Source organism: Saccostrea cucullata, unplaced genomic scaffold (assembly GCF_032062105.1).
Source record: "Saccostrea cucullata isolate Sc308-1 unplaced genomic scaffold, CSIRO_AGI_Scuc_v1 ctg68, whole genome shotgun sequence".
In the NCBI taxonomy this organism is placed as follows: domain Eukaryota; kingdom Metazoa; phylum Mollusca; class Bivalvia; order Ostreida; family Ostreidae; genus Saccostrea; species Saccostrea cuccullata.
Genome location: NW_026939588.1, coordinates 767127 through 779180, shown reverse-complemented (window position 1 = coordinate 779180; position 12054 = coordinate 767127). Strand labels below are relative to the sequence as shown.

The following is a 12054-nucleotide window of genomic DNA, read 5'->3' as shown; positions in this document are numbered from 1 at the left end:
AGATATACGTAGTTTGATATGCTCGATAAATTTTCAGTCATAAAATTTTGGCAGTAATTGTCAAGCATTGCATGCATGGCCCAGTTTTATTTTTCGTTTTACCCTGTTAAATATGAAAAAATAAAATGCTTGGAAAAAAAAAATGAAAAAAAAATGTATGGACATCAAAACATTTTAATCCAATTTAACCCAAAAACATATGAAGATATATCAAGTTATGATGTTTATTTTATATAAATATATCCAGATATTTGTCTTATTCAAATAAAATTTCTATTGTTATGTTTAAGGTCAACGGAAAATTTCCGAAACCTAAGACATTCACACTTTACGTGATACCCAGGATTTCAAAATTTAAAAAATTTAAAGAGGCTCTTTGTGCGCTGTACAAAAAGGGCTTATTTCCTTTCAATTTAGGAAATAAAAGTTTCGTCCTTTACATGCAGGATAAGGCACAGTCAACGGCAAATCCTGTAATCAATTAAAGTAATCTCAGTGATATAACAGGAATATTAGATCTAAATCAATTAATTGGTACATGAATGTTGAACAATTTACTCGGATAAATACGAATGGTGCATGTTTGAAATTAAGGACATACGATACGTTCCTAGATAGTATATTATTATATTTTTTCGGAGATTTTGCCATTGAAGCATTACTATTTTAATATTTTCAGTCACAAAAATGTAGGGACCTTACCAGGTATTTCTGCAGGATAACAAATGAGAGTGTTTCTTATCTAATCCTTTCGGAAATAACGTAAATTGCAAAAATTAAAAATAATAGCATTTTGACTTTTTAAAAACAATTAGAAACCATGCAGTTTCAAAATCATAGGGTAATGATAATTTTAAACATTTTTAATACATTACAAAGATATAGAAAACAGATATCTGAGGAACCGTCTAACTTTAAACTGAATGATGTCAATGATTTGATAAAACAAGGATATATCAGTCTCATTGAATCTTTTTATATTGTCAATACAATGACGTTGTCAGCAAAAAATATCTATCATTACATGTACGTCAAACGCTGACTTACGGTTATCAAACTTATTGTTAGGCCATAATATACTCTCTCTTAATTATCTACGAATTTATCCATTTTTCACGGTCACGACAAGAGGAACTTACGTTAGGTGTGACCGATTGATGGAGGATACTTACTCCTTGATAGTATTTGGCCCGTCTTTGACTTTTTACAGAAATTAGTGTTTCTTCTGCTCCTGATTTGTATTATTTAAATGAACATTTGAGCTGGGTTAAAGTTCGTTTACTCACTTTTTCACGTATTCCTTTACAAAATAACAGTTCTGATGAGTGTCTGAAGCCTCTTTATGTTTGCACATAAATAAAAAAATTAAATCGGTTTTTTTACTGACCTAAAAAAGATCATTGTATGCTTCATTGAAATCAGTAATTCAATATCCTACAACTTAAGTCATATTTCATTTTGATTATTTACTTTTCTTCCGAATCGATTAAAATTCTCTCAAGATTTATTAAGGTTACCCATGGTTAAACCGTGCGCCTTTTAAAAATAAATATAACGAGTGTCTGGTTTAATTACTCCCTTTTAAAAAAAACCATTCGTACCAGAGAGGATTAAATCTATTTCTTCCTTCTTTTAAGAAGAGATGCTGATAATGTGACAAATAGTTAAGACAAAATTTAAGCATTTTTACATATGGATAGGATTTGGTTTTTACCTTTAATTGAAAAGTGAAAATTTTATTGACATGTCACATGAAATTTTAACATTTTTTTAATTTATCAATTAAATGTTTTAACTGCAACGGAAAATATTTTCCCGAAATTGAGCTTTGGTTTGCTAAAAAATAACTTGAAAATTGGCCATATCAGACATTTGGTACAAGATTATACGTTTTGAAACACATTTTTCTAAAAATTTTCTATGTCTGGGTCTCTCTCCATGAATTTTAAACGTTATTTGTGTGTATTTTAATTCAAAGAAACGATTACAATTTTTTTTTAAAAAATGGAGAGAAGACCCAGAGACCACGAAAAATGAACTTTTCCCCAAAAAATCCAAATGTGTCAATGTGGTGCGTCGTTGTCCTTTTAAAGAGATGTGTATATGTGTAGCGGTGATAGCTCAGAAAGGTAGGCTACCTGTTCAATGCACTCGAAGCGAAAAGTTTTTGGTTCGAGCCTGGCATGGGGCTTTATTTTTTTTTTATTCAGGCAACCAACCGTTTATTTTGTCAGTTTCGTTTCATGTACTGATGTATTAAAATTTTGAATTAGATAAATTTTGGTTCAGTTTGGTTCTCAAGCGAAATCAATTCTAATCTTCTACTTTATAATGTACATGTACACGTATCATGCATCTATGCATTAAATATTTTAGGTTTTATTTTTTGTGAAATATTACTATGCTATAGTACCCCCTAGAAAAAAATGGACATAAATGTTATAATTTCACAATGTCTTTCAAACTAAATGAAAAAAAAAAAAACCATGGACGTGTTTGTAAAATCTGTCCAGGTATGTTCAGCCAACCAAATCATGGACATTTAAACCATAAATGTTTCGTACAAATGATTCCTGCAGATCACTCGCCAAATGCGCCCATCTTCTCTAAGCATTTATACACATGGATAGGATTTGGTTTTTATTCCTTTATTGCAATCACACAATTAAGCAAAACAACAAAATCATATAAAGTCATTTATTTCTATTAATTGTCAATTAAATAGTTTTAACTGCAGTCTGAGGAACCGAAATTACCATTTAATTTTTTTAAATACTTGGTGTCAAAAATTTTTGAAAACCGAAAGTGTAAATTAAGATGACAATTAAGTTAAGCAAGTAGTTGATATTAGGACTAAGGTGAAGTATATCCGGATTTTTTAATTATAAAATAAAATTGCTTGACAAATCAATGACAGTAATATTAAAAAAAAACAAATAAAACATATTTCGAAAAATGACATATCACGGACGCCATTAAAATTATTTTTTTGAAATTCTTTTGAAAAATACACGCGTATGAATATTTCTTAATTCCGACGAAATTCATTCTTCTGAACTTATTTTATCTTTTAATTGGCAATATTCCCGTATTTATTTTTCAATCAAGAGAAAAAAAAAATCAATGATTGACTTTTAAATTACTTTCTCACTAACTAATTGCACATATTTTATTAAAATCATAGTTTTACACATCATAGAAAGTGGTCTGAACAGAGCTGCACTAGATACTTCGCGCAAAATTATCGACGTAAAATACAGCTTTTTCGTTCAAAGGTTGAATTTACATGTCCCACTTGTCTGTTTATGTAGAAAAATCTTACCTCCGTAACAAATGAGCGTCCCAACCGAGATAATCTCCAAAGTTGTATATTGTAGGATTCTAAACTAACAATGTTGACACGACACACGTATAAAAAAATTGATTTAAAAGTATAAAAGGTATGCTACTGATACATTTTTTCTCAAATGTATTGGATATTTATTTCTTTGATTTGATACTTACCTATGTTACGATTCCAGACAAAAGTGAAAAAAAAATATACGCAATCATCAAATATTCCTCTTCCTGTTTGCTGTGTACACAGTTTCAGCGGTTCATTGAGCTTCATTGGGCATTTAAAATGGTTTTTTTCAGTCTTTAATGTCTTTTTAAATACTTCTTATATTATTTACTTCTCTGAGTGTCAAAAATTGTCTGTAATCGTTCATTGCTGTTTCGAGATAATTTGTTGGGGATTACTATTGTTGGGTCTTTTTTTCATAAGGGGTAAAAACCATACAATATACTGTTGTTGCTCTGGATTTTCAAGAAAATTCAAAAGATTACTGTAATTGTACTATTATCTTCTGGCGTCTGTACACGTACGTATAATTCAGTCCTGAGGATACTTGGTTAAATTTCTCATTGCAGAACTCAGAAATTTTTTTTTATGAAGTTCCTGCATACTATTCAAAGATTCTAAAAGTCTTGTTATGAAGTTCCTATATTATATTCACTCAGTTTACGCGAAGATTTATTATAGTGTTCTTTTTTGCGTAAAAGAATTACAGTAGCGGTCTACGAGAGCTGCATTATTTTTTGAACAGAAAATTAAACAGAATATAAACAGCAAACATGATTTATGGGAATTAAAACCCTTTAGAAAAAGTACATTTATATTCTTTCCAAAATCAACGCCCGATTAAGTTAACTTCGCATTCACTAAATTAAAAATAAATTCTTAAAAATTACTGAGAACCTCCCCCCCATATACAATTAAACATATGGAGATAACGAACAGTATTCAAGCTCAAAAGTCCGTTAAACAATATACATTTTGTAGCAGAGCAAACGCGGGTCTCTGAAACACCAGAGCTGGGATCAGGTACCATGAAGGAGTGAGTACCTCCTGCAAACCGCTCACACCCGCTGTATGATCCTTGTCATTATCGGGACTTCACAGAATTTTTTTTTCGAAAATTCAGTGCGTAAATTATGGCCTTACAATAAGTTTATAAAAACGTCCGTCAGCATTTGACTTAATAAAATCTGCATTTGATGACAAAGTCATTGTATAGATCATAGAATTTACGAAATGATGACTTTAAACGAGAATACTGATATTCTTGTTTCTTCAATTTGTTAAGAAATAACTTATCTTGTTTAGGAAATTGTTCATACATAGAGCGTACTCTTGTGTTTCGAATTTATTGAGAGATATGAACCACCTATGCATGTGTCGAAGGTATATTGCTGCATAAGGAAAGTTGACGATTTAAAGTTCGCCGTAAATTGAATGTTCTTTGCTTAAAGTATGTTTATAGTGATTAAAGATATTAAATCATTTATCTTCTGAACCTTTCCCGCAAGCTTGCATTTTTCAGAAGAATAATTTTATTTACTGAATTGACAGTCAAATCAACATTCAGCCTAAATGTCGAAAAAAAAATAAGAATCAGAATATTTCTGTCCTTTCCTATATTTTTTCAAAGTCTTAAATTATATCATCACAAAGTAAAATATTTTTATTCCTCTGTTGGACATGAATAATTTCATTTAGAGTTATTGTCCTTTGCCCGAATCCACTTTGCCATACGGATTAATGTCAGGGTTCACGTCTATCATGAAATCTGAAGAGGATGGCATTTATAACATTTAACTCTCATGTCTCTGCTGCAATTAAATTAAGGCTAAATATGGGCATTTTATTACATTGTTAAACACATAAGTCCTTTGTTTCTTATTCATGGAGGAACTAAGACTATTTTTGTATTGATACATAAAAGAAAAAAAACAATCTTCATATCATTTTTGTTCAAATTTTAATATGAAATACCTATTGTATTTTTAAATAAAGACTTCTTATTGTGCGTCGCTTATACAACATTGTGCAAAAAATTGTGTATATTATATATATTTATGCCCCCCTTCGAGGAAGGGAGGGTATATTGCTTTGCTCCTGTCTTCGGTCTGCCGGTTGGTTTGTCGGTCCACCATCAGTTTCCGTTCAGTTTCTTTCCATAGGTTGTACATATTGAAATGAAATTTGGTACAGACATTTATTTTAAGAATATCTAGGTCAAGTTCTGTGCTTTTGGTACGATCGGACCATTTTTGACAGAGTTATGCCCCTTGGCCTTAGAAAAATTCCAATTATTTACAGTAATGTTTCCCTTCATTTGATGAAACAAGAATTTCAGCTGTCTCGTTTAAAGTCATCATTTCATAAGTTCTGTGGTCAATACAATGACCTTGTCAGCAAATACACATGATGTTTTAAAGGTCCGTGTTTGCTCTGCTCCTATTTTGTATTGTTTTATGGACATTTAATTTCAAATACTGTTCGTTATCTCCATGTGTTTCACTTTGCAGAGGTAATAGCACATATTTAAATGAAATTTGGTACAGAGATTTATCATAAGAATATCTAGTTTAAATTCTGTTTGGGTACGATCGAACCATTTCGGACAGAGTTATGTCTCTTGGATTTAAAAAAAAAAATCCAATTATTTGAGGGAAGGGGCATAAGTGTTTTACAAACATCTCTTGTTAAAGATGTATGATTCGCGAGTCTAACGTATTTTTGTCCATGAATATTACTGTCTATAGGTGAAATATACCAGGTATGGAGACTCCTAAGAGTATTCCAGTCCATTCAAACGATGTATATCAGGAGAAGAGCGGACCTTCGAAACATAAGAGGTGGGACTAGGTGCCATTGAGAAGTGATCTTCCCCTTCTGACTACAAAATTATCCTTTCCATTCAAAATATGTTTTGTGATTAGTTGTAATTAATATAAAAAAGCTTCAAATACAATAAAAAAAATCATGAATAGTTGCATTGAATTATCACAATAAGTGTAAAGTATTTTTAATCATGACCGCATGTTCAAAATTATAAAGAATTTCATAGTTTTACCGCTTATTTACCACATAGCGTGTTGAGAAAAAAAATTATATAAAGTAGACTGTCTGTTCTTGTTCCATTGTGCTCCAATTCTGTCAAAATAACCACTTTTCTACTATTCCAACAAGCACTTCTGAAGTCTCGTGTTTACGACTGTAGCGCAACTATTAAATTAGTTATCCTGTGTGTTTTTTTCAACAGTCTTTGTATTTATTTTAATTTTCGTATTACACAGTATTACAATATTTTTTCTTAGCTTACAAATTCAGATGCGACCTATAATGTTTAATTTATAGAGAGAGAGAGAGATTTTTAACACTGTTTATATATCATGGTAGTGTTTTTATCATCCAAAGAGATCGTATCATACAATTTGGAGCATTAGTTCAACTGTTCACTTTTTAAGGGTATGTTCTTAATTTTACCGATAATAACAAATGTGTTTTTCATTCTGCCGTTTTCGGCCGGAGTGGTTTTAGCGTCGGCTCTAGAGTCGCGAGGTAAGGAGTCAATTATAACGTCGCGGGTTCGAATCCTACTCTGGGACGTGGAGACCGGTCCTTCGGATAAGACTGTATAAACCGAGGTCCCGTGTCGCAGCAGGTGCTGGCAAGATAAAGACCCCTCACTGCTAAATGGACATGAGTGCCGAGTATAGGACAGAATTTGTAGCTCTCCACCGGCAAGTGGTGGCGTCTCCATATGAGTGAAAATTCTCGAAAGGGACGTTAAACAACATTCAATCAATCAATCCTTCTGCCGTTCGAAAATTGTTCATGCTGCGTTTAACAATTTTTGAATGTATAAATTTGCATACAAAGATAAGTTGTTTAATTGAATTTAACTCCAAATCAATTAAAGTTTAAATGTACCTGCTATGATAGCACTCATATTTTATAATAAAGAACGAGTGCACTAATGGGCCCCCATAAAATGTGAAAAATAAACAATCAAATTAAGCAACATTTTACATCCTAAATCATTAATTGATATTTAAATCGTACGATTCAACAAATATCGCTGAAATTCATCAATATACAAAGAACAAAACCTTTAAATGCGGCAGGGGTCAGCCGACAATTGTGATTTCCTATAGTAAATTGAGAATGGCCATTCATTTCAAAGCTTTTGTTTACTATGAGCCTAACTTAGTACAAACTTGGGCGAATGACAAAAGACGCATAATACATTTATAAAACTTGTGTGAAAGTAGGAAATTTGTACACGATTAGGCTGGTACTTAAAATATTAAAAATGTACAAAAAGTACAATGTTTTTCCTATAGCAAGTGAGAGCTATTTACCTGTATGACCCATGTTGAACCCACGTGTGGAATAAATTATTCAAAATACTTATAGTCACGTGAGTTCTACCCAGGTAAGTATTCCTCAAACGTACTCACTGTAAAAAAAAATCGGCAGGTTTTGTATCATTTAGTCAAATTCATGCCGCTCATAAATATTTGTATGTATTTATAAAAATGACAAACAATTTAAACATTCATGCAAGACAATGAAACAGGTATTGAACACCAACTAAACACCCCTTTTTAATTTCAAATTCAATGAAACTATTATTGTATTTTTTTTTCAAATGCAAGAGTGCCAATTTCTTAATTTTATCATTATGGCTACAGGCAACTACACAACTTCATTCAATTTTTTAAAAACAGATTTGGCGCAAAAATTAACATTCCACAAACGCACCCGACTATGATCCACCAACAGATTGTTCAAATGTCCATTTAAATATATCTCTTCCCCTTGATTTACATAAACAAAACTCAAAGAAGGTTTGGTACGACTTTTCCGGCTTTAGGGTATCCATGGGCATTTTTTCAAATCCATGCTGATTTAGGTGATGCTTAACGTGCTGTTTAATTAGAAATATCCAGTAGTATCTAACTATTACCAAAAGAGAACGATTTGGTAATATACCTCGGTATTCTAAAGTAAAATGGCACATAAAAAGGACCCATTAAGTATTGCTTAAGTGCACTTGTCCTTTTCAGAATTCTGTACTCTTAAATACATGTAATTAATCATTATGACGTCAAATATGTACCTAATATACTTGGTAAATGCATGAAGATAAATATATGCTAATTTTAGAAAGAAATACATCATCATACCGTATTGAATTCTATTAATGCCATAATCTGTGATAATTAGTAAAGCAATAGTTGTAGTCAATTGACATTCAACTTTTGCCATGTTGTTACAAAACTCGGATTGAGAGGAACGAGTGCCAAATGTAGTTCTCTTATTTTGACATTTGACATGCCTGTCATTTGTAGGATAATATAGCATAAATTATATGTTCAGACTCGAGAATTCCTAAAGCACAGACACAGTGTTCTGTTCGACTGGAATCAAAGTAACAGAATGGAACAGAAGCTGACATTTGACAGAATAAGGCGATTATCATTCAATACATCTTTCTTTACGTGTCGATAGAGTCTTATTGCATTAGGAGGGATTTTGTCGTGTATCTAGGAAGATAATTGTTGTTTACTGGCAAGTGAAGCATCTCCTGACGATGAAGAAACCTTGGAACACTAATGAAGTATACAAATTAGAGAGCACTAACTTAGAATTACCATCGAAGGTCTTGTAATGACTCTACCATATTGTTTCCCCTACTTTATCATCTTCAAAAATTAGAGACCACTAACTTAGAATTACCATCGAAGGTCTTGTAATGACTCTACCATATTTTTTCCCCTACTTTATCATCTTCACTAGGAGGAAGCTTGATCCTTCATTTGCGCTATTAAGAATTCTTATCTAAGGATGCTTTGTACGAACTTATATTAAAATTGGTTCAATGGTCTTAACAAAATGTGAAAGGTTTTTATTGTATAGGACTGTTTAATACTTGTTTGCAATTAAATGAATTGATCAAATTCTTCAAAAGCCTTTTTTGTTACATTACATTGATTTATATTTCATATATAAATGCTTTACTTCGTTCTTATGTCATTCTTGTCTTTTGTGAAAATATCTGCACACTTCAAAACAGACTACCGTCTATTATTTTCGTCTGTATGAAGAAGGATATGGAGAAAAGGAACAGTATTCAATATCAAAGTCGATAAAACAACACAAAATAGGAGCAGAGCAAACACGGACCTTTAAAACATCAGATGTGGGATCAAGTGCCATGGAGGATTGAGCATCCCCTGCCGACCGATCACACCCGCCGTGTGCTTCTTGCCATGATCGGAAATAACGGGAAAAAGTCCGTCGTCAATTCAGTGTATAGATAATGGACTAACAATTACCATTAAAATACGTCAGTCAGTAATTGACTCAATGATAAATTGTATTTGCTGACAAGGTCACTGTATCGACCATATAACTTACGAAATGATGACTTTAAACGAGACTGCTGATATTCTTGTTTCATCAAATTGTTTGTAAATAATTTATCTCTTTTTAGAAATTGCATTTTATTCGTATATTCATAGCATGCTCTTGCGTATCGAATCAACTGAGATATATAAACTGCTTATGCAGGTGATGAAGGTATACTGCTGCATAAGTAAGGGACGTTGACGATAGAAAAGTTAGTCATCACGTTTTTCATAAAGCTTGGTTGTTAGATTACCATTTACGCCCTTTTCAAGAAAAATACCCAAGTATGAAACAGATGTGTCAGACTCTGTGGTATCTTTTATCTCAAGCTCACCAGGATATATGTATATTTTATCGACTTAGGAATGGATATTACTATTGTTTTAAATACGTCGTTGATTTATTTTAATGTCTAGTTGAAGGCCACGGCAAGTGTTTTCTTCTTTTCACGCATAAGAGTTTGCACAAATACTTCTTCATATGAATACAAAAATAGGTCTGCTGATAACGAAGCGCAATTGGTACCCATCGGAATTCCAATAGATTGTAGGAAGACCTGGTCTCCAAAAACCACACAGATATTGTCAATCAGAAACTCAAGCATTTATTTGGTGTCAACTTCAGAGTACTTTTGTGTGCAATCAGAATCTGTTTTAACAAAATAATTTTGCAAATGGCCAATAACCAGGTTAGTAAATTTTCGAGTTCCATTTTTATTAAAAAAGCAGGTGTCAATGATATCAAAAAGCCTAGACTTTAATTTATCGTGGGGAATGGTTGTGTATAAAGTTGAAAAGTCGTAAGTTTTTAAGCTGTTGATTTTGGTAAAATTTTGTGATTTCAAATTGTCCAAAAGTTCTTTGGAATTTTTGCGTATCCACATCTGATTTACACCATTTCTTGAATATATTGTTGCACAGTACTCTTGAAGTTTTTCCTTCATTACTGGCAATATCTTAGTGAGGAGTAAAGAAAGAGGCTTGTATGGACATTTACTGGAACCTACAATGTATCTTTGTAAGGATTCTTATGAAGTTTCGAAATTCAAAATCCAAGTTCTTCTTAAATACAATTTATATTATGAGCCTTACAAACGAAGACAATTTTGTTACCTGCTTTGTAAGCAGGGACTGGTACGTACGTATTGATCGAGTAAATTATCTAATTCTAATTCTTTTATCTAATTCTAAATCATCAATTACCGCAAGTACATGTATAGAAGGCAAATAAAGAACGTATACTTTAGAGACGCTTTAAAACGAAAGAAACGTACCACTAACCCACGCGATTTGCTTTGATTTGTTTAAGAGCGGACATGGTAGCAAGATGTGGAATATGAATTAATGCATGAATTGGAATTAATGTTGTTGAGGCAAGAGTAAACGTTCTCTTTCCCTGTCAAAGCTGCTGAGAAAAGAGCTGGTTTTTTAAGCATAGGAATAACGATGACATCATTCTTGGTCTGAGAGTGATATAAACGTATATTTTCTGTCTGATCTTCTAGGACTAAGTTACATATTGTATGTTTCTATTTCATTTAAGGTTTTTACTGTTTAAATCATTGTATTGCTGAAAGGAAATAGAAGTAAATATTTGCTTAAAAAAACGAAATCAGGAATATTGTTTAAAGTGCGGAGATTGCTTGATGTGTGACCTTTTTCCTGCAATTTGTTCTTGTCAAATCAAACTGCAGAAAATCAATAAATTTAATTAATGTTGGAATTATCAAGAAATAAAAATTTCTTAATTCAAAATCAAGAGTAAACGAAAAGGTCATCAAATCGAAAAGGTCATTCATTTTGTGTTAGTTAATTAGGAGTTAGGAAGATCAAGACCATCAAGTAGGAGTCAAGTAACTTTGATTGAAGACTCTAAATTCCAATAGAAAGGAAGTGCGCCTTCTAATCATTTTATCAATATATGAGAGTGTTAAACATTTCACTCAGACTAGAAAGTATAGGACTTTCCTTAAGCATATTTTTAAGGGATAGCGAATTTCATGAAAAATGCTTGCTTGACAAGTCTTTGTGATGTACTTGTACACACCAATAAGCCGTATAAAATTTAAAAGGTCCACAAAAACTCAAATATCATTCTCGTTTTACATTAATCTATCTTCACTTAACTACAACTTATCACAATGTATATATCTAATTTCCCTGCCATTTCCAATGCTTTTTATATTTGTGAGTGCTAACGTTATTAAGACCCTAAATCAACCCTATTCAGTACTGACCCGAAACGTCCACTGCAGACAATTATATTCGTAGGACCATCTTGAATGATTTTATGTCTTTTTAACTAATTAT

The 12054-nt window shown here is 32.0% G+C and overlaps 1 protein-coding gene across 1 annotated transcript in view; it reads right to left on the bottom strand.

The window, feature by feature from the left end:
• Positions 1–12054, bottom strand: part of LOC134253414 (uncharacterized) — a 230129-nt gene that overhangs the window by 110340 nt on the left and 107735 nt on the right. The gene's annotated exons all lie outside the window — the stretch shown is intronic.